The sequence below is a fragment of the Fundulus heteroclitus genome, unplaced genomic scaffold (assembly GCF_011125445.2).
Source record: "Fundulus heteroclitus isolate FHET01 unplaced genomic scaffold, MU-UCD_Fhet_4.1 scaffold_637, whole genome shotgun sequence".
NCBI lineage: Eukaryota > Metazoa > Chordata > Actinopteri > Cyprinodontiformes > Fundulidae > Fundulus > Fundulus heteroclitus.
In genome coordinates, this window is record NW_023397074.1 from 19,590 (window position 1) to 39,668 (window position 20,079).

Below are 20,079 nucleotides of genomic sequence, written 5' to 3' on the forward strand. Positions count from 1 at the left end.
ATCCCTTAGCAGACATTTGAAAACCCACTTTCCATATATTACGGCGATAGAGAAGTACTTGCTTAAATTTATCACAGTTTTTGAGATACTTTGCTCAGTAAGTGTGAAGATGTTTTCCTGCATTTGGAAAAAACAAAAGGTATGAACCTGATTCTTTGTGTAATCTGCTGATTTGACTTAATGCACTAAGATGATGTCCACTCAATTTGATCGTAATTTAGTTTGACTTGTTGCTACTAATTTGTGAAAAGATAACATTATCAAAGTTAAATATCTGTTTTTACAACTTTTTAACAGAAAAGCCCTCCAGGGGATGTACGCTCTGGAGATGGTGATAGCGCAAGTCTGCAGAAGAGGTAAAGTTTTATAACAATCCTAACTTGTTTCCATGTAGTTTTAATTTATCAGATTTTATTTTCCTGTATCAAATGACTTGGACACCCACAAATTTGACATTTTCTGCTTATTTTGCTGATATCAGGCTACAGAGAGAGGCATGGTCTCCCATTTCCACCACAACCCCTGATACCAGCGAGGCTCCCAGGACTAGAAAAACCTCCTTCTGGCAACGTTGGTCTCTTCATAACAAGGTATGTATAGCAGAGCTGATCATTTTAATTAATAAGCAGCAAAGAAAAGTGGTTGTAATTTGTGAGTGTCAGCACAGTCTGAGCTCATCTGTGTGGATTTAGAAGAAAAAGCAGACCCATCTCCCACAAAATGTGGACAGGGTCACAATCCTGTCACCCTCTGAGACAGAAAGGAGGTAAAACAGCAGTTTTCATCAACAGCAGTTTTATATTTTATTATTTTATGTAGGCAAAACTCCCTAATTCTCTCCTCCCACTCTAACAAACTACCGTCTAAATGCAGCTGTTGGTTTTACATGTAAAGTTTGTGGCACTTCAATGCAAAATTTGAAGAAACCGTAGGTGGTATGAAAATAGTGTCTTCAATTTTAAAACAATATGATGGATTTCTCTAAAAACAGAAAGTTAAGCTGTGTTTCTACATGAAAGTATGACAACATAGTAAAGCCTCAAAAATAGTGAATTTTAATTTCTATGTTTTTAATGGGGCATAGAATTGTATTATATCTCTAATTGTTGCTATGGGAGGCCCCAACAATTGTGTTTTTAAAAATGTACACAAATACACTTAAAATGTTTATTTTTGAACAGCTGCTAGGTTATAATGCGTCCGCATGATGCCAAAATGATTTCATTCAAATATCAGCACTTAAGATATCCCTTAGCAGACATTTGAAACTCACTTTCCATATATTACGGCAATAGAGAAGTACTTGCTTAAATTTATCACAGTTTTTGAGATACTTTGCTCAGTAAGTGTGAAGATGTTTTCCTGCATTTGGAAAAAACAAAATGTATGAACCTGATTCTTTGTGTAATCTGCTGATTTGACTTAATGCACTAAGATGATTTCCACTCAATTTGATCGTAATTTAGTTTGACTTGTTGCTACTAATTTGTGAAAAGGTAACATTATCAAACTTAAATATCTGTTTTTACAACTTTTTAACAGAAAAGCCCTCCAGGGGATGTACGCTCTGGAGATGGTGATAGCGCAAGTCTGCAGAAGAGGTAAAGTTTTATAACAATCCTAACTTGTTTCCATGTAGTTTTAATTTATCAGATTTTATTTTGCTGTAACAAATGACTTGGACACCCACAAATTTGACATTTTCTGCTTATTTTTCTGATATCAGGCTACAGAGAGAGGCATGGTCTCCCATTTCCACCACAACCCCCGATACCAGCGAGGCTCCCAGGACTAGAAAAACCTCCTTCTGGCAACGTTGGTCTCTTCATAACAAGGTATGTATAGCAGAGCTGATCATTTTAATTAATAAGCAGCAAAGAAAAGTGGTTGTAATTTGTGAGTGTCAGCACAGTCTGAGCTCATCTGTGTGGATTTAGAAGAAAAAGCAGACCCATCTCCCACAAAATGTGGACAGGGTCACAATCCTGTCACCCTCTGTGACAGAAAGGAGGTAAAACAGCAGTTTTCATCAACAGCAGTTTTATATTTTATTATTTTATGTAGGCAAAACTCCCTAATTCCCTCCTCCCACTCTAACAAACTACCGTCTAAATGCAGCTGGTGGTTTTATATGTAAAGTTTGTGGCACTTCAATGCAAAATTTGGAGAAACCGTAGGTGGTATGAAAATAGTGTCTTCAATTTTAAAACAATATGATGGATTTCTCTAAAAACAGAAAGTTAAACTGTGTTTCTACATGAAAGTATGACAACATAGTAAAGCCTCAAAAATAGTGAATTTTAATTTCTATGTCTTTAATGGGGCATAGAATTGTATTATATCTGTAATTGTTGCTATGGGAGGCCCCAACAATTGTGTTTTTAAAAATGTACACAATTACACTTAAAATGTTTATTTTTGAACAGCATTGCTAAGTTATTATTTTTAACTTGTTGCTACTTATTTGTGAAAAGGCAACATTATCAAACTTAAATATCTGTTTTTACAACTTTTAAACAGATAAGCCCTCAAAGTGATGTATGCTCTGGGAATGGCGAAAGCTTAAGTCTTCAGAAGAGGTAAAGTTTTATAACAATCCTAATTTGTTTCCACATGGTTTTAATTATTTTTTTTTCCCTGCCACAAATGACTTGGACACCCAAAACCTGACATTTTCTGCTTATCTTGCTGATATCAGCCAGCAGACAGAAGCACCCTCTCCTTCTACCATCACAACCAGCGAGGCTCCTAGAACTAGAAAAACCTCCTACTGGAATTGTTGGCGTCTTCTTAACAAGGTATGTATAGCAGAGCTGATTATTTTAATAAATAAGCAGCAAAGAAAAGGGGCTGCAATTTTTAAATCTCAGCATGATCTGACTGATTTCATCTGTGTATACTTAAAAGAAAAAGCAGAGCCATCTCCAACAAGATGTGGACGGGGTCACAATCCATTCACCCTCAGTGACAGAAATGAGGTAAATTAAAACTTCATCAACTGCAGTTTAATATTCTATCATCTATTTTTAAGTTGTCGTTATAGAGGTGTATGCCAGCACAGAATTAATTTTCTTTTTTTCTTTATTTTACAGTTATTGCACAAGTGAGAAGTCTCAGGGAGGAGAGACTGGTGTTGAGTTCAGGGCCTCACCTGTTCTTGACAGTCCTGTCTCTGCTCACCATGAGCCGCATCTCCAAGCAGTCCAACAATGCTCCACCACGTATGAGTTTCTTTACATTAGACTTTTTAGAGGTCAACCCAGTTTCAGTCATTACAAAGTAAAATATAAATATACAAATACAGATGTGAGATTGTTTTGCCCCAGGAATCATTGGTTACTTGTTTAGTTTTTTCTCCACTTGTCCTCAAATTAAACTAATAACTGTCTTGTGGACAGTCTTAATTTTTTGTGTCTTCTTTATAGTATACAATGCACTGGTGATTTTGGGGATGTCGAAGATGGAGGACTGGATGGTTTTCCTGCATCTTCCAGAGAAGGAGACTCCCACACTGGCCAGAACAGCAGAGTGGAAGAGACTGTCTTGTCCTCTACTGCCACAGCACAGATGTGAGTTATTATTTAGAGCTCAATAATATTTATATTTTATAGTTTTTCCAAGTTTCAAATGAAAAGTCATGTTGATCTGTTTTTGTGTGATGATTTTTGTGTTGCTTCATTACCAGCATAAACAACCAAGAGGACTGCAAAGAAAGCGAGGCTGATGTCCAAGACAACATCCAACCTGCGTCTTAAAGTCAAGACAAGACTCCCAAGAAAGAATGGTATGAAAACTGTCTAGTCTGGATTCAGGATGTTTGAATAGAATCATGCATATGCACTTACACACTTAGTATTTTTTTTCTATTTTTCTGTTGACAATTTCTCTGTTTCAACACTCAATATATATTTGACCTCCCTTAACTATCACAAAATAGTCTGCTGCAGAATTAAAAACTAGGTACTTGGCATATTATGGTCTGCATGTTTACGTATTAAGAATGTTGTGTAATTACAGACGTCTGAATGTATTTGCGTTCTCTTTCCAGCCCTTGAAGAGCTAACGCACCCTGCCATCAGGGCTTGCAAAATGATTCACATTTCTTTAACTTTTCCACATATAGTCACATTACAACCAAAAATACAAATACATTTTATTGGAGTCTTATGTGAAAGACAAAGTGGTATACAACTGTGATGTAGCAAGATACTAATACATGGTCTCTTTTTTTAACAAATAAAAAACTGAAAAGAGCAACGTGCAAAAGTATTCAGCACCCCCCAGTAAATATTTCTTGGAACCGCGTTGTGCTGTAATTACAGCTGCAAGTCTCTGCCAGTTTTCCACGTCTTGTGACTGAAATTTTTGGCCATTCTTCTTTGCAAATCAGTTCAAGCACAGTCAGATTAGATGTAGAGCGTTTGTGAATAGCAGTTTTCAGACCTTATCAGATCCAAAGATTCTTGATTTGGTTTAAGTGAGAGGTCGACCGATACAGGTTTTTAATGCAGATACTGATTATTTTGACAACATGCAAATCGGTACCCGATACGTGAAAAGTAAAAATAATACAATTGAAAATGTTGAGTACAACACAAAGTATCCATCTTTTAATAATAATATTATTAATAAACATAAAAACACTTTTGACATTCTCTTTAATTTCATAGTAACATCTACCCAATTATATTTAATCACTCAAATGCAGACTTTGGTGAATTAAAATCTGCTATTAATTTGATTATTAAAATTGGCTGATTACAGCAAGTGTTTTCAAAGAACTGACCCAAATACTGTTCTTATACTGCTAGACCAAAAGAAAGTTACATTTTTTATTGTTAAAGAGTCAAATTAAATTATTCAAAATAATCTATAAACTTGGTGAATACAACAATTGAGCAAAACCCTTTTTTAAATTTTGGATCTAAAATAATTTACACGTTAATTTTCTACAAAATATCTGACATTTAAAATAGTTGTATTTTGCTGAGCAGGTAAAACATTAATGTGATCGTTTTGGTTTTAAAAAACAATTGTGTTCATTTTTCGTTCCTTTGACTTGACAATTTTGGCCCATGTACCGAAAAGTTAGGACACCCCTGCTGTAGAGGCAACTGCAGTAAATGGATGAAAACTCATTTTACATGTCAGACATGTATGAAAAAGGGTGAAATAAAAAGCTTCTAACTTGTGCAAAGCTCCTTTTAAAAAACACAAAACATTAACGATGGCTAGCAAACAATATAGAACATTTAAAATATATTAAAAAAAAATAAACACTTAATTGTTTGTGCACTTCATGTAGCAGCACAAGGCCTATGTAGTGCAAATTACGTTCCCGAGAAATGTTCTGTTTGACTTATATATTAAACGTATTTGCTCTACTTTAAAAAATGACCATGTTTTACTATCCTATCCCTTCTGCTTCAACTGGCCTGAAGGAAACTGTCAAAGACACCGTCTTACTTGAACTAGCTTTGTGACTCTCAAACTAAACTTAATAACAGTGACAAAAGATTTTCTTGTTGTGGGGAGGATGAGGAAACCTCCTAGACGGACCACTGCTAAACATTATTTTCTGCAAAGTTAAATGCTTCAAGTGTTGTGATTATTTTTATGCGCATACATGGCTTCATATCAACGAGCACTAACACAGCGGTGGCAGGTGGCCAGCTGGAGATCAGACATGTTTTTTTTAGACAGTGGGATGGAGTTTTATACCGACTTTAGCAGCTTAACCACCATTTACAAACCAGCATTGACCTGCGAGTTTCATTGAGTGGAAGTAAAAACCCTGCTCCGTTCTCAGTAAAACAGCTGTTCCCACCTGCTCACAGGGACTGACATTCAAAGGGTAAATACCGTTAAATTGTCAATCAGTCTGACATTAGCAGGCGCTCTCTGCCAGGGAGGCAGCGGCAACGTATGCGCGTCATGGGACGTCAAAGCATGGTGGCTGAATGCGCCAATGGATCGGCCAATGCATGCAGTGTATCGTCCCATCCCGATACAACAGAAAACACAAATATTGTATTTTTAACTGTCTGATTTAGTATTTGCCCTTTGAATGTCTGCCTCGGTCACTGTGAGCGGGAGGGAACAGCGGTTTCACTGAGAATGGAGCAGGGTTTTTACTTCCATTTTCACTCACAGAAACTCGCGTGTCAATGTTGGCTTTTAAATGTTTAAAGTTGGTATAAAACTCCATCCCACTGTCTAAAAAAACATGTTTGTTTCCAGCTGGCCACCGCTGTGTTAGTGCTCGTTGCCATGAAGAGTCGGTGTGTACACGCATGAAAACAATCACAACGCTTATAGCATTTAACTTTGTAGAAAATAATGTTCAGCGGTGGCCTTTTTCTTCCTCCTCATCCCCACAACAAGAAGTTCTTTTCTCGCTGTCATTAAGTTTAGTTTAAGAGTCGCAACGCTATTTGAAGTAAGACGTGTTGGAGCAGGAAAGATGTGACAGAGTGGTGTAGATTGGCTACGAGCGCTCTTTCTGTGTGCGTATGTGAGCGTCTTCCTCTGTGTGTCCATCTTTGACAGTTTCCTTCAGACCAGTTAGAGCAGAATGGATTGGATAATAAAACATGGACATTTTTTAAGTAGAAAAAATAAGTTTAATATATAAATCAAACAGAAGATGTTCTCCGGGAAGGCAATTTGCATTGGCCTGCCTGTCTCCTCATAAACTTTCCAGCACTTTCCACCTCTCATGCAGCCCAGCTCTTATTCCACCTCCTCATTAGTTCCACCTGTCGTTCCTAATTAAGCCTGGATTCAGTGCACGTGCCAACACCTCTACTTAAACCTCCGCCAGTCTGCTCTTCTCCGCTGGATCGTCATCATTCTTCATCCAAACCTCGTCCTGCCTCGTGTTTCTCACACCTGCTAGCCAGAGCCTCCTACGCCTGTTAGCCAGAGCTTCCTACACCCGCTAGCCAGAGCTTCCTACGCCTGTTAGCCAGAGCTTCCTACGCCTGCTAGCCAGAGCTTCCTACGCCTGCTAGCCAGAGCTTCCTACGCCTGTTAGCCAGAGCTTCCCACGCCTGCTAGCCAGAGCTTCCTACGCCTGTTAGCCAGAGCTTCCTACACCGCTAGCCAGAGCTTCCTACGCCCTGTTAGCCAGAGCTTCCTACGCCTGCTAGCCAGAGCTTCCTACGCCTGCTAGCCAGAGCTTCCTACGCCTGTTAGCCAGAGCTTCCCACGCCTGCTAGCCAGAGCTTCCTACGCCTGTTAGCCAGAGCTTCCTACACCCGCTAGCCAGAGCTTCCTACGCCTGCTAGCCAGAGCCTCCTGCGCCTGCTAGCCAGAGCTTCCCACGCCTGCTAGCCAGAGCTTCCCACGTCCGCTAGCCAGAGCCTTCTACGTCCGCTAGTCAGAGCTTCCTACGTCCGCTAGTCAGAGCTTCCTACGTCTGCCTGACAGAGTTCCCTTCGTCGACGCCTGCTACTCCAGCGCTCCAAGTAATTTTTCTGCTGTGCTGCTGGATATCCTGCTACTCCAGCGCTCCAAGTTATCTCTCTGCCTTGCTGCTGGTTCTCCTGCTACTCCAGCACTCCAAGAGCTCTCTCCCCCGTGTTGCTGGCTATTCCAGGCTCCCAGCGTACTTCTGATTCCACAGCACAACACCTGCATATCTCTCTCTCTCTCTCTCACTCTATCTTCTACGACTCACTCACTCCTCTCACTCACTCTCTCTCTCTCTGCTCTCCATCTCTCTCTCTCTCTCTTCTCTCCCTCTCCTCTGTCTCGTCTCTCTCTCCTCTCGTCTCTCTCTCTTCTCTCTGCCTACTCCTCCTCGTACTCTCTCTCTCTCTCTCTCTCTCTCTCTCACTCACTCTCCAGCGTTCGGGTTCATCAGAACAATTTGTGACAGAGGTTTCTTTTTTTTCTTTTTCACACATGTCTGACGTGTAAAATTAGTTTTTCTCCATTTACTGCAGTTGCTTCTACAACAGGGGTGACCAAACTTTTTGGTAAATCGGCCAAAATTGTCAAGTCAAAGGAACTCGAGGGACAAAAAAGTGAAATATATATATTTTTAAAAACCAATACAATCACGTTTATGTTTTACCTGCTCTACAAAATATGATGATTTTAAATAGTCAGAATTGTGTAGGAAATGAATGTGTAAATTATTGTAGATCCAAAATTTAAAAAAGCTTTTTACTCATTTGTTGTATTAACCAAGTTTGTAGATTATTTTGAATGATTTAATTGGACAATAAAAAAAAATGAACTCTTTTTGGTCTAGCAATATAAGAACAGATTTTGGGTCAGTTCTTTGAAAACACTTGCTGTAATTAGCCAATTTTAATAACTAAACTGAATTTTAATTCATCAAAGTCTGCATTTGAGTAATTAAATATCATTGGATAGATGTTACTATGAAATTAAAGAGTGTCAAAAGTGGGCTTATTAAAATATGAATACTTTGTGTTGTACTCAACGTTTTCAATTATATTATTTTTACTTTTCTGTAATCATTTTTAAATGCAGTTGGGGGGGAAGCCCAAAATCAGTCTCTGTCTTCATTGATGCATTAGCAAGAGAACACAGCCTCACCTCAATATTTACAGCTGCTTTATCTCAGAAGACAAGGCACCTCTGAACAAAAGAGCTGTGCAGTCACAGCAGCTGATACTTTTCCTCTTCTCCCATGCACAACACTGGTGTCATTTCAACATCTGGGCAGAGGGGGGAACTTTTGCAGGCTGAATACCTTTGCACAGAGCAATTTTCATTTATTTGTAATGAATTTTTTACATCATGTAGGATATTCCTTCTACGTCACAATTGTATATGTTATGTTGGACTTTCACATAAGATTTAAATAAAATATTATTTTATGTTTGTGGATGTAATGTGACTAAATTTGGGAAAGTTTAGAAAAGGGCCACTGGAGGTGCTCCTCACGACTTACACGGCAGTGAAGGTCGAACAACGGCTTCCTTGGATCCACGCGTCACACTGCAGGAAGGTGCCGCCACCACCAGGGGCCGACAAATCGCAGGACAAGAAAGATCACACGCCAGGAATCATCGTCATCGACCTGAGCCACCGAGCTGGCTGTGAGGACAGCGGCCCACCACAAGTTTTGTTTTTTTTCCTTCTTGGTGACTGTTCCTTGTAATGCTTTTAAAAATGTTCCTGTGGGTTTGATGATATGGATTTGTTTGATTTGCAATTTTACAGTAGTATTGTCAGATTGTTGGTTTTTTTTCCCCGTTACTTTTTCTGTTTTCATTTTGTTTTATTATCAGTTTCGATTTAGGCATGAATGAAAATGTTTAGTTGTGTTACTTCAGTTTTGCTTAAGCAATGTTAAAATTGATATTTGGAATTTCAAATGTTTTTCCTGACATGATTCGTATTTGTTCTCACTGCTTGATGAAAGAAATGGAGAAGTTTTCTCACACCAAAGATCACTGATTTATGCAATTTTTGTTTATTATGGAAGGACAGACCGGGATCTGATTGGCTCTATAGATCCTTTAAAATTAGCTAGTAATGGTAACTCCTAGATTCAACACAGGGTTTTCTGGCTCAGATTGGCCGAGAGCAGATCTCCCTGGGGGTCTCACCAATTTTTACTACCCCTGTGGGTAGCGTTTTCTGGGTTTCCCCGGCCACACTGAATCTCTCCTGCTTTTGCTCCTGGTTTGGTAAGTTTGAGGGTGGTGGATGGTTATCCATCGAAGTGGTGAGTTGCGGCTCGAGTAGGAGGGTTTTCAGGGTGGGGAGAGGGTAGACGGATTCGACCTAAATTAGTATACAGGCTTAGCTTAAGTAGTCTAATATACTAAAATAATGTGCACATAGGGACCTAAAACAGGCCTTACTTAATTAGTTGAACCCTAAATTGTAGGTGAATGCTAAACCTTTGATCTTGTGTGTTAAAACTCCATGAAGCATTCAAGCTGATCTTTACTAAAAGTTCCAGCACACGTGATTTGTAACTGTTATGAGTCCTTGGTGTTGTATTTGCATATTTATGTGACGAGTTATCTTGTTTTTCAATAAATACTGTTTGTCAATAAAAGTGCTGGAACTTCATCACTCCACCGTCTCCTTATTCAATAACTCTGGGAAGTCAGTAGTTGTTTAGAATTCCATCCACAGGGAGCTGAAGAGTTTCTAAGACAAAGTGTGTTAAAGCAATATCTTCCACAGGGCGTGATATAGGTTGTGAGAAGCACTGACTCCCTGGACAGAGGTATTTGCCAAAATCCTGAGTTTGCATCGAGTTTGCACCCTCTAGCTATCCTAGGGTGTGCTCCACTCATGACAATATGTGTCCTTATTTTATAACAGAATTGCTCAATTTAGTTAAATTGACACACACACAAACTTCTTCTCTGTTTGGTCTGGGTACTGGGACCATACGTGCACACCAGTCAGTAGGCTGCTCTACTCTAGAGATTACCCCTCTCTTCTGTTTGAGCTAGTCCTTTTTTACTCTGAGTAACAGGGAAGAGTGACATGTTTTGGGGTTGACAGAGCAAATGGTTTAGCATCTGCTTTAAGATCAGTTCTGTATTCACCCTCCATGCGATCTAAGCCGCTGAATAGTTTTGGGAACTGCTCCTCTACTGCTTCTACCCTGGCCACCAACCCAATTGCTACGCTTGCTGTGCGGCTAAGTAACCCTTGTGTCAGATCTGCTACTACATACACAGGCTGTACTGTAGTTTTGCTGGGAGTGCTCAGGTTAGCGGTAAACTTCCCTTTAACTGCTAGTGGAGATATACCTGCACCATACAATGTATATTTTGTGGGTTGCAGCTGTGGTGTCTGTGACAGAGAGATGTACACTTTTCCTGGCAACACGGTTACAACCGTTCCTGTGTCTATTTTGAGTAAATAGTTCAGATTGTTCACTTTTACTTCAGTGATCCAAGCTTCCTCCATTTCATCTGTTGCTACTGAGCCCAGAAATGCAACTTCTTCACCGTCATCACCTGCTGCCCATATTTCTCTTGTTCCAGATCTGCACACTATTGCATAGTGACCCTTCTTTTTACACTGATTACAAGGCATTTAATTATGTAATAAAACCATCTGCGGTTGCACTCCTTGTTACCTCTGGTTAAACTCAGCACGTTGAAAGCTAATGTTCCTTCTGACAACAACGTGCACATCCAGTTAGTATTTGGGAATGTGGTACCCGCCTCATCATTGCATAGTTTCAGTGAAGGAATTATTTCCTATCCTTTGTCGCCCATTGTATATATCAGAGGGTTTCCCACTTTTTCAAAGTGGGAAAAAAGTCCCAATTCGACATTCATCAGATCCGGTGATGCTTTAAACATTGCCAAACAGCATCTAGTGTGTGCCGTGCTTATAAAAGTTGTATAAATGTAGCAACAAATGCTCCTTTCTCTTTAGACAGACGAGATGCTTCCTGACGCTCAAGTCATGCATCAAAAAATAGGAACAGGCATATTGTGTAGGACCAATGATGTCAGACCAATGAAGCTTTGGACCAATAGTGTCCCTACCAAAGTTCAAATCAAACCTACGCTCTTGCGTCTGACGCCCTGTCAGCAACACTGCACACCTTCAATCCTCTGACCCTTTGATTTGAAGCATATTTTTTGTTCCAATGCACATCTTAATGTATCTGAAAGCATGTTTCACCGTGCTCTAGTGTTATTGAGTTGGCTTAAAAAGTGTTGTGGTAATTTACTAACCACAACGTTCAAGTCTGGTCTGGTGCAAGTGGATAACTGAATTAACACATCTCTGTATCAGTGACGTGCAGTCAGGGGAGGCAAGTGAGGCCAGGCCTCCCTTGTCATCATGGAAAGAAAGAAAATATATAATAACATAGTATGAATTTTGATTCACTCAGTCATTTGTAATAAGTATTTTTTATCTAATTTCCTCATTTTTGATCATATTCTCTTCGAAATCGCAGACTTTTAGCAATTTTTCATATAAATCCTTGGGGGCGCTTGATAGCGAAGCCGGTGAGGCCGCAGCGAGCTTGGCCTCCCCTGGGATTGCGCAATCCCATGTTAACTGGGCTGGCTTCCATTCCGTAAATGCATCTTCCTGTCTCTAGATCATGAATTCAATTTTCAAACAGTTATGAACTGAATTTCCACAATTTAATATATATGGATTACGAATTGTGTTTTGATCATCAAACTGTGTGCAGATAATAACATGTTTTCGTGCTGCTGGGCGATCATAAAAGCCAAAGAACTGGTTTAGTTATTTTTATTTATTTTCTTTTTATTTATTTTTGATTTTGATTTTGCAAAGATGCCTACCTTCACCACAGTGGACCTTGACACGCTTCTACAGAAGATCGCTGTTATAGAACAGAAGATATGCCGACTCGAACTGAATTATGATGTAAACGGCACGTATGGAAATGAAACAACCCTGCCTGTGACTCCAAACGGGGACCACCAGCCCGGCAACTCTCTGAACAAACAGATCCCTGAGGAAAACGAGAATCCCTGGACCACTCTGGGTGCAAGACCAAAGGACCAACGAACCCCACGCCTAGACAAAGAAAACTGGCCGAGACTACAGAGAGATGTCCCAGGACAAGTGAAACAACAGCGGGCTGTTCCCACAACAAATGATGGGAGTAAACCTGCTGGAAATGCTGGAATTCCTTTACGAAACAGATTCGCTCCGCTCCAAAATGTGACCCAGGAGAATCATGACAACACTCAGAGGTACGTCAACGACTTTCGCTCTAATAAATCAGAGAAAGGACATGCCACGGGGCCAAGGACCCTGATTTTATGCTGTGTGTCTGTATGTGGGATTAAACATTTCTGTAACAAGAAATACACAGAGGTGTTAATTTATAAGGACTCGAACTATGGCCCGGTGTCTGATTTATTAGACATCCTTCAGACAGACCTTCCAAGGATCTTGAAAGAACGCCCGACCTTGGAAACACTCATAATACAAGCTGAAGCCCTGGGTGACGTCTCCCGGATAAGAAAATCAGAAGTATTGAAAGAGGATTACATTCGTCTGTTGAACTTAGTTCATGGCAAAAATGTCAAGGTGCTTCTCAGCGGCCCTCTCCCGCCCGTGACCTGTGGAGACGAGATTTTTTCCAGAATTCTGATGCTAAACAAATGGCTGGAAAAAACATGCAAACAAACAACTGTAACCTTCATAGACAACTTTAACATCTTTTGGGAAAGAAGACATCTTTTCAACAGAGATGGTTTCTCTCTAAATAGGTCAGGTGCAAAACGACTGATTTCAAACATCTTCTATTTTGTGAACCATGCTCCATCAGCTTTGTTCCAAAACAAAGTACATCCAGTGCCTAAACAAAAGATAAGCCCAGTGCAGCCCGAACAAGCCAAGATAAAGACGGCCAGAAAAATGACACAGAATGAGGCGTTGTCAGAGCTACAGGACGATTCATCCCAGATCTCAGCAGGACAAAGACAGGACCAAGAACCGCCATCGTCACGAACACCGATCCAGACTACACCCGCCTCGCCTTCCTCTCCACAAAGCCCAGAGGTTCCTTTCCTGGATTTCTCTCATAACATGAACAAAGTCCTTAAGATTGGTCTACAGTTGACATCCTCTCCACATATTAATTCTGAATACCGCAGTTCTGTGACAAAATCAGCATCTTCCAAAGGACGCAGAGGTCCAGATCCTCCTCTTCCTCTACATATCACAGAACATGCCTGTCCTGAAGACCTTCGGATAACTTCCTTGTGATATTCAGCTAGCCCTGGCAGTACGTTTTTCAGTCAAGACCGCTTCCAGCATAAGCCTGGGCCTCCTGACGGAGAACATGGAATATCTGTTATGGTACGTGGCAGAAATAAGAAAAGCAAAAGGAAAACTGACAGGAATAATCAGTCGTACTTAAAAGTCATAAACTGTCAGATGCAACCTGCCACAGAGACATCATCAACCACCAAATCATATAAACTGGGTTTACTAAATATTAGATCTCTGTCAGGAAAATCGCTTTTAATTAATGACTTCATTATTGAAAATAATCTTGATGTTATGTTTTTAACAGAAACATGGTGACATGAATTTAATGAAGCAGCCATTCTGCTGGAGTCGACACCTCCAAACTAAAATTTTCTTTGTGAAAGCAGACAGCAAAGGAAAGGTGGAGGAGTAGCAACATTGTTTAATGATTCACTAAAGTGTAAAAAGGTGTTTTTGGGAAAATTTGACTCTTTTGAACATTTGGCTCTCCAGGTAAAGGGCCCGATACGAACTATGTTTCTGAATGTTTACAGGCCTCCTAAGTCCACATCAAACTTTTTTAAAGATTTTAGTGACCTGCTGTCTGTGATATGTGTTGATTATGACTTTTTAATTATTGTGGGAGACTTCAACTTTCACGTTGACAACCCTAAAGACAGAAGTGCAAAAGAACTGTGTGACACACTTAGAAACTTTGGTTTAACTCAACATGTTAATCAGCCAACACACAAACAGGGACATATTTTAGACTTAATCATCACTAAAGGTCTAAACATTTCTAACGTCAATGTAACTGATGTTGCCTTATCCGATCACTTCTCCGTTACCTTTGAATGTATCATTTCCAGTGACTCATTTAGCCAAAGGGACATCGTAAGAAAACGCACCTTTAAGGACAATGCCACAGAAAATTTTATTCAAGCTTACTCTGCTACTTCAACCTTGGGCTGCAACTCAGTAGATGAGCTAGTAGATAACTTTCAGTCTAAAGTCTCAGACATCATTGACTGCATTGCTCCAGTTAAAGTGAAAGTTGTTTCCGGGAAGAAAAAATCTCCTTGGAGAAATGCTCCAGCAGTTAGAGGTGAAAAAAGGGAATGTCGGAAAGCTGAACGCAGGTGGAGAAAGAACAGACTCCAGGTTCACTATGACATCTATAAAGAGAGACTTTACAGATATAACTTACAATTGAAAAATGCAAGAGAATCTTTCTTCTCAGAGATCATCAAGAAAAACATTAATAATGCTTGTGTCTTATTTTCCACAGTTGACAGGTTAACAAATCCTCCTGTGTCCGTGGCTTCAGAACTCCACTCCACCAGGGCCTGCAATGAATTTGCTAACTTCCACACGTCAGGAATGTGTGGAGAGGTCTGAAGAACATCTCCGGCTTCGGGCAGAGGACCAGCAGGGCTGCAGACGGAGACACCAAGACTGCAGATGAGTTGAACTCATTCTTCACTCGGTTCGACTCCCCCCACACTGGCCCCCTCCTTGCCCTCAACTCTCCACATGTCTCCAACCACCAGCGCTCCAGAGACCTACCATCCCCCCCACCGCCACTCCGATCAACGACTGACCCATCCACACCTTCAGCCCTACCTTCCTCCCCCCTCACAGTCACACCAATGCAGGTGAGAGGTCAGCTGACGAGGCTGAAACAGAGGAAAGCCTCAGGACCGGACGGAATCCCCCCCAGGCTACTGAGGACCTGTGCAGATGAGCTCTGTGAGGTCCTCAGCTACATCTACAACATGAGCCTCAGCCTGGGGGTGGTGCCCACCCTGTGGAAGACCTCCTGTGTGGTACCGGTTCCCAAAACGCCGCACGCCAGGGAACCGGCCCACTTCAGACCAGTCTCCCTGACCTCCCACCTGATGAAGACCATGGAGCGCCTCATCCTAGCTCACCTGCGCACTGTGGTGAGCCCCACCCTGGACCCGCTGCAGTTTGCCTACCAGCCCAACATCGGAGTAGAGGATGCCATCATCTACCTGCTGCAGCGGGCGCTCACCCACCTGGAGACCACCGGGAGCGCTGTGAGAGTCATGTTCTTTGACTTCTCCAGCGCTTTCAACACCATCAGACCGGTGCTACTGAGGGGGAAGCTGGAGGACGCTGGGGTGGACAAACATCTAGCTGACTGGACCATGGACTACCTCACTGACCGCCCTCAATACGTGTCGCTGCACGGCTGTCAGTCAGAGGTGGCACTCTGCAGCACCGGGGCCCCCCAGGGCACCGTTCTATCTCCGTTTCTCTTCACCCTTTACACCTCGGACTTCACCTACAACACGGACAGCTGCCACCTCCAGAAGTTCTCTGACGACTCGGCCATTGTGGGCTGTGTGTCTGAGGGAAACGAGGTGGAGTACCGGTCGGTCATCATGGACTTTGTGGACTGGTGTGAGAAAAACCATCTGTGCTTAAACACCAGTAAGACCAAGGAGATGGTGATTGACTTCAGGAGAAGACCCCCACCTCACTCACCACAGGACATAGAAACTGTGGAGAGTTTCAAATACCTGGGTGTTCACGTCAACAATAAGCTGGACTGGACACATAACACCGACGCCCTGTATAAGAAGGGCCAGAGCCGGCTCCACCTCCTGAGGAGGCTGAGGTCCTTTGGAGTGAGCCGACTCTGCTAAAAACTTTCTATGACTCTGTGGTGGCCTCAGCCCTCCTCTACGCTGTCGTCTGCTGGGCTCCTGGCAGTGCAGAGCGGGACAGAAAGAGACTGAACAAGCTGGTGAGGAAGGCCACTTCTGTCCTGGGCTGCACTCTGGACTCAGTGGAGGAAGTGGCTGAGAGGAGGGTGGTGTCCAAGCTCACATCCATCATGGACAACACCTTCCACCCCCTGCACCAGACTGTAGAGGAGCTGAGCAGCTCCTTCAGTGACAGACTTAGACATCCTGTCTGTAAAAAGGAGCGTTACCGCAGGTCATTCATCCCTGCTGCTACCAGACTCTACAATGCTGCACTGTAACTGCAACTGTGACCATAACTGTAATAATTAATGTGCAATAACCAAGGTGCAATAATCTATTTAATACACTGTACTACAACACGTGCAATAATCCTGATGTAGTGACTTCTGCTGCTATCACCACCTGAACATAAGTCAGCCCACATGTATGTATGTATGTATGGATGTACAAATGTATACAATGTATATGCACGTACATACGCGTAGGTGCGTATGTAAGTAGGCGCATAGATATATGTATATATTTAAGTATATAGATATGTTTATATATATATATATATATATATATATATATATATATATATATATATATATATATATAGACCACTAAGAATGTAAATGAGACATCATATGCCCATTCCTATTTCCTTTTTTGTATTTTTTGGTATTCTTTCTGATCCATTGTATATATGAAGATTCACTGTATATAACTGAATGCACCTTCCCTACTCTGCACCTTCTTGTATGAGCCGATGTGACGAGTGAATTTCTCCATTGTGAGATCAATAAAGACTATCTTATCTTACTGAAAAAATCCTAAAAATTAGAGGATCAGTTTGTACATCCACACCAGCTCCAGAACCAAAGCCGTATTCAGCTGGAACTTATCCTGACAAAATGTCCCAATTCAGCCAAATAAACCACAAAAGCTTAGAGCAGATCATTCAGCAGCTAAGTTCCTCTTCATGCTGCCTTGATGTTCTACCCACAGTTTTCCTTAAGAAAGTTTTACCTGTCATAGCGTCTGAGTTGACTCAGATAATAAACACGTCCCTTCTGTCAGGTGTTTTCCCCCAGTCCCTAAAAACAGCAATTATCAAACCACTGCTGAAAAAGAATAATTTAGACAAACTTCTACTCCAAAACTACAGGCCCATCTCAAACCTCCCCTTTATCAGTAAGATTATTGAAAAAGCTGTATTTCAACAATTAAACACCTTCTTAACTACGACCAGCCGCTTTGATGTTTTCCAGTCTGGCTTCCGTGCTCACCACAGTACAGAGACCGCCCTTATTAAGGTTTTTAATGACATCCATATAAATACAGACTGTGGAAGAACCACCGTGCTGGTTCTATTGGACCTTAGTGCAGCATTTGATACTGTCGATCACTCCATTCTGTTAAAGCGCCTGGAGAACTGGGTCGGTCTCTCTGGTACAGCTCTCAACTGGTTTAAATCCTACTTAAAGGACAGGGAATTTTTTGTATCAGTAGGTAACTTTACTTACCTGACTCCGCCAGATAGATTTGCTCCGCATATCCATCTGGAAACCTTCCGTTGAAGTAATTTTGGGAAGGGGCGAAAATACTGGTTAGCTGATTGGCCTATGTTGGTGATAGACGGGCCAAATGAACCAATCAGATTCGTCGTCGCTCTGTTACGAGCGACGACGAAAACACAATCACAAGCCAAGCTACTCTTGCTGCTGCAGGTAAAGGCTCGTTAGCTCAGCAAAGAAATACTCTGTAATTCCGATAAAACTTGCTCGATAGCCACGCTAACGCTAGTTTCATCGGCTGAAGCCGCCATGTTCTTTAGACTGAACTGACGCGCTTCTCGTTGCGTCACACCTCAACCCGCCTCAAAGCCAACGCTGATTGGACGTTCGTTTGGTGAACGGCTCCAAATTTTCTTTAACGGAGAGTAGCCCACTGAGCTATATAATAGGGTAGTTCACGCGTGACGTCCCGCGTGACGTCAGCGCTACATCCGGGTCCCGCTGGTAGGCAGAAAACAGTACTGTTCTCGTCTACTACATGACAAAACGGGTGATTTAGAGCGTACTTTTACTTCGTTTATTTATGGAATCTAAGCAATGCCTACGACTTGTTGTGCTCCCGGTTGCACAGAGAGGCATTTCAAATCGTTGGATGTACGTTTCTGTCGTTTACCGAAGGAGAAAGGACGAAGAAAGAAATGGATATTTTCAATGAAAAGAGCGCAGGCAGATAATCCCAATGGACTGGGGGAGCGATCATACTACGACAGAATTTGCAGTCTACACTTCATCTCCGGTAAATACAACTTAATTCTGCTCTAGTCATTGTTCTACTTAAATAGCGGCGGAGGGTACACAGATCGCTACACGGGCCGGAGAAGCGGTAGCAGCAGCAGCCAAGCAGCAGCGGCGGAGCAGGCAGCGGCTGCTCTGCCAGTTCACGGGCTGCGGCAGCAGCCAGCGGCTGCTGCGTAAACACTACACGGGCCGGCGCCCCGGCCCGGCTACACGGGCCGGGCCGGGGCGGCTAGCAACAGCTAGCAGCAGGGGCTACAGCAGCTGCTGCTGCCATTACGCCCCGGTTCACGGGCGCTAGTACTTGTGTTTACGCTGCAATGTCGCCGACACCGCCACCCATTTTAACAAGACAAAAACACCTAAATAATCCGTAGTGAAATTATTTTTTTTTTTAACCTACCGGGCCTCTGCTGAGACGCCGCCTGTGTCCGACGCCGCTTTGTGCTGTTGCACAAACATGTGTGAACAACATCCATCCATCCATCCATTTTCTGACCGCTTAATCCCTCATGGCGTCGCGGGCGTTGCTGGAGCCTTTTTCCCGATTTAAAATAATTGTAGCCGTCCAGTGGTTTAAGGGGCTTTCGTGCTCTCTGTCTGTACTGGCCTGCCGTGTTTATAAGGCAGCTGTATGTCATGGTACGGAGCGCTTGGCCAGCATTTCACAGACTCGCTCCGTCCCTTCAGGCTTTTGCTGTGTGGATCTGGCAATCTGATACCATCAACCATCAACTTACTCTTAAAACGATCGTGTAGTACGTTATCTAAAGAAGAAAAATACGCGGAGAACTCGTCAGTTTCTCTGTTTGCGTCCGCCATTGTGTTCGTCTTTTGCCTACCGGTCCGGCGCGCATGCGCGAAAAACCCGCCTCAAAACAATAACAATGAACTGGTCTATACACTGGAGTGCTGATTTTGCCGAAAAACTGAAGTCACTGGCCGCCATCTTGCTACTCCCTACTCTCACAGAATCCCATAGGATTTGGTTGCAACAACAAGCAGTTTTCTGGCTGAGTGAAAATATTTCACAGGTAATTCTACAGTCAGTGGATGTACTAACACTATTAACTACTAGGAAATTAGGTGCTGAAATATTTTACACGTTATTCATATTAAATATATATATATGTATATATAAGTATGTGTATATGTATATATGTATATATATGTATACACATATGTAAATATATGTTTTTGTACATTGTTATTTATATATTTATAAATGTTAAACATATTATTTAAATGAATAAAATGCAAAATATTTCAGCACATGACTTTCTCAGTACTTGATATTTTTAGAACATAACATAAAAGTATATGGCATTTGACATTTTAAAAGT

General features: G+C 41.8%; 1 long non-coding RNA gene across 2 annotated transcripts; it reads left to right on the forward strand.

Moving 5' to 3' along the window:
* The first annotated feature begins 1,973 nt into the window (after window positions 1-1,973).
* Window positions 1,974-4,064, forward strand: LOC118561464. Of its 2 annotated transcripts, XR_004930064.1 has the most exons (7): window positions 1,974-2,579; window positions 2,699-2,798; window positions 2,908-2,978; window positions 3,093-3,221; window positions 3,426-3,569; window positions 3,686-3,784; window positions 4,049-4,064. It is a non-coding gene; the product is annotated as an uncharacterized LOC118561464 (long non-coding RNA). The 2 variants fall into 2 exon arrangements; XR_004930063.1 differs by having other exon boundaries at window positions 3,686-4,056.
* The last annotated feature ends 16,015 nt before the right edge of the window (window positions 4,065-20,079 follow it).